Source organism: Triticum aestivum, chromosome 2B, assembly GCF_018294505.1.
Source record: "Triticum aestivum cultivar Chinese Spring chromosome 2B, IWGSC CS RefSeq v2.1, whole genome shotgun sequence".
Taxonomy (NCBI): Eukaryota; Viridiplantae; Streptophyta; class Magnoliopsida; order Poales; family Poaceae; genus Triticum; species Triticum aestivum.
In genome coordinates, this window is record NC_057798.1 from 501,342,084 (window position 1) to 501,348,241 (window position 6,158).

The 6,158-nt window shown below is 44.5% G+C and overlaps 1 long non-coding RNA gene across 1 annotated transcript; it reads left to right on the plus strand.

Annotated features, from left to right (window-relative positions):
* Positions 1-2,479: 2,479 nt before the first annotated feature.
* Positions 2,480-5,107, plus strand: LOC123045695 (uncharacterized). The gene is made up of 3 exons (XR_006421553.1): positions 2,480-2,889; positions 2,969-3,074; positions 3,156-5,107. It is a non-coding gene; the product is annotated as an uncharacterized lncRNA (long non-coding RNA).
* Positions 5,108-6,158: the final 1,051 nt, after the last annotated feature.

The following is a 6,158-nucleotide window of genomic DNA, read 5'->3' on the forward strand; positions in this document are numbered from 1 at the left end:
AGGTTTGTTATTCGAGAAAGATACAGAGTCCAAACTCTAGCCATTACTTAAAAAAATAAACTAGGTTCGGAAGCACCGGTGGTAAACCAGCAAAACTATTGAAATGGTTCAAATACATTTGAACAGTTAGGGTAACATCCATGGACCAGATGAATACAATAGTCAGAAGTGCCGATAGGTGGTTGGTGGTTCGAAATGGAAAAATGTAACACATTTTCTATGAAGATAAACGGCTAGAAATTATCGGATAAAACTAGTTACTCGTAGTACCGCAGTAAACAAACCGTTCTCAAAATGAGAATTTGTAGAAAAAAGTAAGTCACGTCTTTAAAGTACTACTCCCTTCGTCTCATTTACATTAGTGTCAAAAATATTTTTATATTATAGGATGGAAGGAGTAGCAGAAAAGTGCCGATGAAAAATAGTGTGCTCGAAAGTGTTTGAGCAAACAGAAAATATTTCAAAATGGGTCGGTTTGGCAGTTCTAGATCGAAAGAAGCGGTGGTTTTGAGTCTAATTTTTGTTGGAGTGCACTCCAAAACATTTTTGGAGAACATCGTTTTGGAGAATCCATTGGAGCTGCTATTATCTACTACTCCTATAAAAGAAAGAGAGGGGCAGATCCAAACAATCAGATCCATCCGTCTATAAGATCTAATGGCTCCTAATCCTTCGATGTTTAACGCTGCAAGCCACGGGTTAATCCACTAATCCATCGATCGCTGACCCACCCCGCCGTTCGCAAAAAGAAACCGTTGCGCACCACGCACGCACGACTTCCGCCCGCTCGCCCCGCAAAAAAAAGAAGGGACTTCCGCCCGTTCCTCCTCATCCACGCCCGCACGCCAGCCGTTCACCACAGCACGGCCGGGCCGCCCATCCTCCCGCCGCCTCCCGCCGTTCGCCGCCCGCATCATCCTCCGCCCCCGGTCCAATCATCCTCCGCTCAGCTTGGCCTCCCCCCATCCTCCCGTCGTTCGCTAGCCGCCCTCCCGCCGTTCGCCGCCTACCGCGCCATACGCTGTTCGCTAGAGATGCGGGCGGGCGGTTGGGCTGGCGAGCGGTGGCAGGTTCGTCGCGCGACGGGTCGCCTGGGATGCCAGCCGATGGATGCGGGTCAAGCCGACTCGGGCGGCGGCGCATCTTCGGGAGAGGAGAGGGGAAGAGAAGGAGAGTCCTGGCGGCGACTGAGGAAGTGCTCGCCGGCGAGCGGGCTCCGACGGCCGCCTGGCGCGTGGGGTTGGATGGGGACGCTTCCCGGCGGCCGCGGCCGTCCTCGCGACACCACCTACCCGAAAGCATCGCCGTTCCCGGCCGCCAGCCGACGCGACGTCGCCTGCCCCTCCTACCCACGCGACGATGTCGCTCCCCGCCTCCTCCCCGCGCGACACCACCTTCCCCAAGAGTGCCCACCCCGTCGTCCTCCTCAGTGCCTCCCTCTCGCCCGCCCGCAACGCCTGACACACGCATGGCCCACACTGGAGCACGCCGCCCCTCGCTGCCCGGTTTTCTTATTTTCCGTCGCACCGTGCGAAATCTGCCCCGTGCTCGGTCTGGATCTACATAAGCGGTTGAGAGAGAGAGCACAAGGAAGACGCACACTGTGGATTGTGGAAGAGGTACGTAGGACAACACCCCTCTGTGTTCTTACTTTTGTGTCTACTTTCTCTCACACACATATGTGTATCTATACTGATTCCCTGCAGGAAGAGGAAATGTTGTTGGATCTAAGCACCTGTGGGAGGAGCATAAGCATAAGGAGGCATCCATGAGACAAGATTTTTTTAATTCGTATTTCTATGTCTGCCTGATGACATTAGTTAACTGGTAATAGTAAGTCAGTACCATACATCACTGATGAAATAGTTGTTTTTTCCCATTTAGCAAAGAAATTATGATCTGTTCCTCTACCAATAATTGTAAATTAGTCATGACACCCAGTCTAGCATCTGTCATGTTGTTTGATTTGTCTCTCTATATATATATGTTCTCATGAGTGGTCATCCTTTTACATGACGATTTCCAAAATACGAATACACTGAAAGTTAATTTGATTTTTCATAAATGTGTCCAATTTTGGATGTATAAATTAATTTTTAATTTGGCATCCCATTCCATGCCAAGAATCAAATGACAAGCTGAATTTGTTCCTCTGTAATGGGGTTCAGTAGCTTCTCTCTCCTGAATTATTCTTGTTGTAATTTCATGGTTATGCAATTATCAATCTTCTCTTACTCATTTCACGTGTCCATAGTTAGCCAGGCAACTGAAGGTGGGTCATGTATTTTAGCACAGGTTCGATGTGGCGGTTGTCAACTTATTCCAACTGTGAAGAATGGTAGTTGTTGCCGGATGAATTTCTAGTCTCGCATCTCCTTATTTCCGGTCTTGCACCATGGACGCCCTAAATGGTGCTAACGCGTGCTTCTTCGGAGGAGGGCCATGTGATGGTCAGACCGGCAGACATAGCCAGGTAAGACCAAATAAGTGCTAGATACTGTCATGAGATAAATTTTGATGGATAGGATTTTAATAAGTTAGCGGTGTAGGTCGAGATGATGAAGAGATTGGTATGCACAATGTGTAGACAGAATATGATACATTTACATTGACAGGCGTAGGCTCGGCTGGAGCGCTTTAGTCTTTTTATTGATTAAGCTTAACACTTCTGCTCATTAATTATTACTTTGTATTCATCAAAATTATTTATTTTGTACTATACTGTAGCATTTCGACGGACACAAACAGAGACGGCCATGGTGCTAGCTGATAGCACTTGCTAACTTAAAAAGTTTGCATACCTTTTATCGAATTATATGAGAGTTTCTTGCCAACTATTGAGCCTACCAGTTTTAGATCTATGTCACTAAGGCCACTACTCAACTTCAGGTTGGTACTTTGCGGTAGAGTATACCTCCATAATTCTCCATCGAAGATACTAATGTTTATTGATGATGATTTGTTTCAGGATATGCGGTACAAGGGATTCGAGGCAGATTGAGGAAGGAGCCGGAGCAGGTGGTGGATTAAGGAAGGAGCTGGAGTAGAGACGGATTAGAGCTGCTTAAGTGCAGGTTTTTAGACTAGCCTGCTTAAGTACATGTTCTTAGATTGCATATGGAAGGGAACTTACGTGCATGTTTTTTTGATTGTAGGATGGAAGGGAACTTAAGTGCATGTTTTCGGATTGTATATGAACTAAGTTCCCGCTGAAAAATGGTGACCGCGTTTAGAGCTGGCATTGGTGCTTGGTCAGACATTGTGTCTTTGTAACTACACTAAGTTCCCTGGTTTCTGCTTAAAAATGTTTACAAGATGACATTTCTAAATATGACCTAGAAGCCCTCAAACCAGATCAAGCTCGGTACATTGGAATCAAAAGAATGACAAGGTTCTAACTGTGTTCACATGATTTTGAACAGGCCCATGGAGATAAGCCCTAATGTGCACCCAAGGTTCAGGGAGGTGATCCAGGTTTCCAAGAAGGTTACAAGGTTAGTTGCTTGTGCAATTCAGTTCAAATGTAGCTTGTTGCTGGAAGGAGTAGAGTTTGATTAGATCGGATCAGGATTATTTTGTATTTTGGTAGTGGTTAACTATGGGATATGCACCAGCCATTTTTCTATGCATATTTTTCTGTCCATGTATGTTGCATCCTTTTGACTTATGTATGATGTGTTCAACGATGTCATTGGTGACTCATGTGAAGTTGCTTTGTTTGATTCAAGTGTAATTGGACCGTGGCAGCCATGGAAGATATATGCATGAAGCCATGAGTAGTGAGCAGCTTACCTATTTATTATTGTTGGCCTTTTCAGTTGGATTTAGTATAGCTGCCTCTCAGATGATGAACAGAGACTAACATTATATCTTTATTCTTGCATCTTACACCCTCAGCTTGAGAAAAACAAACCTTATCATTTTCATTTGTAGAATTAATATCATTATTTAAGGGATCAGTTGGCACTGATGCCTAAAATGTGTTGTTTTTTCGCATGCTTAATTGTACACAGCTAGATAGACATGCGTAAGTATTTAGGTTGATGCACAAGTCAATTTACAGTAGGATTATGAGGGCAATCAACTGAGCTCCAACAACCATCAAACTGAATACTTATGTTTGTTGAGTTTATGTTAATAATCATACTTGAGACCTTAGCAAAGCAATCTGTAGAGCTTGTAGTGAAAGCAAGGCTTATCATTCAGGTTACTTGTAATGACCTGTGACAGAAAAGCAATCTATAGAAATTCTGTTTGCGTGATCCCTATGCCTTCTCTATATGGTGTTCCATCTAGGTTAACTGTTGTGATGGAACCTTTCAAGGATGGTTTAGTCTGGTCGATCTTATCAATGTACGAGGGAAAGTATGCATTCCAGATCAATGTAGATGTCAAGCTGGAATAAAAACATTCAATAGCTTCTCAGTATGGACATTGTTCTAATGATTACATTACTTCCCCATGGTTTTAGCTTGTCACAGATGGAGAATCATCATCCAGCTACATCTCCCTTAGAATCAGGGAAACGTTCTCCATTTAAAGACCAAACATGCATAATCTATTTAGAGTTTCAGTTTGTTTTTTGTCTGACATCTCTGTTGCCTCTGTTATATTACTACATTGCTATTAAAACAAGGAAGAATGGCCTGATGTTGCCTTTGAATCTGATTGTCGGGTACTGGTGGAGATGTGGAACTCAAAAAAACATAATAGATAGAGATTATCGGCTTCCTGGCAGAAATTGAGTTGAGCCAAGCTTTTTGTTCTTTTACTCTGTCTTTTCTTCTTAGAGAGGTTAATTTTTAACACACCTATGTACAAACCTGCCCTGCAGGTTAGGGACAGGAGGCTATGTCGTAATTGTAATGCTAGCCCTTCAGAATAAAGCTAGCTCCTTTGATTGTCAAAAGTGGCCCCTTAAAGTTGTACACTTCAGAATATTGGTTCAATGCCATTAATTTTTTTATGTGAGATATTTGTTTTGTATTTTAGTAGTCGTTCAAGTGTGAGTTATGTTTATTTGTAACACGTAATTGACTATCAGAATTTCATGATACCTTGTCAAGGCCATTTGCTGGTTTATATAAGCATTTGGTTAGCAACCTCATATTATATAGTATCTGTTGATTTAGCTATCTCTATCTTTTTTCCCAGGTTTTAGTTATCCATTTCTTACATAATGATTTTTAGACCAATTGTAAAGTTGCATCTCCACATACTGAACACAATGCAAGGTTGCTTTTCAATCATAACTAGATTTCCTTTTCTTTTACAGCCTATCAGACCACAAGATTTATCATTTCTGGAAAAACTACTTGAGTGGCATGACAACATTGTGTATTAATCAAATTTATATATTTGTGGTCAACATTTAATGTGCGTTGCACGTGCAAGTTTACTAGTATGATCAAATCAAACACGCTGGCACACATTTACACGTCACCGGTGACTAGTCTGCCCATCTTTCTTCCCCCGTACTACACTAGTTTTTTCTTGTGGCCTGGCCGTGCACTTGGCAGTGCTGTCCGTAGGTGCATGAATTCATATCCGAACATCTTTTGGCGACGATGCGGAATCGTAGACAAAAAGCACAGACTGACTGAAATGTCAAAAAAGGCCTGTCAAACTCGGCTTGCATGGCCCTAGGCTGATCACTGGTGTTGAAAGATCCTTGGTTTTACCTTGCCGTGCCCGTGAGCGGCCGAATTTCGTGTTTTGACCCTTTTTGGAAAGAATTTTAGGATCTGACCCCTGTTTGAATTTTTTTTGAGATTTGACCCTTTTTCCTACCGCCAGGGCCTCTGGCGGTAGGGTTAGATAGCCTACCGCCACGGCCCATGGCGGTAGGAAACTTATCCACGTCAGCGCACGGAGACGGCGCCGTCCCCCTCCGTCGCACCCTACCGCCAGGGGCCCTGTCGGTAGGCTGTCTAACCATACCGCCAGGGGCCCTGGCGGTAGGGTTCGGGCAGTTATTTGCCCCGAAACCCCCGCACCCATGCCCATCTCCCCACCCCTCCCCTCCCCCCCCCCCCCCCCCCCGTCGGCAGTTCATCCTTTTCTCCCCCAAGTCGCCCCTCTCTCCCTCTCTCATCTCCTCCACTCCCCCCTTTGGATCTTCACCGATTCTTCACCGTTTTGGCGGATCGAGATGGCCC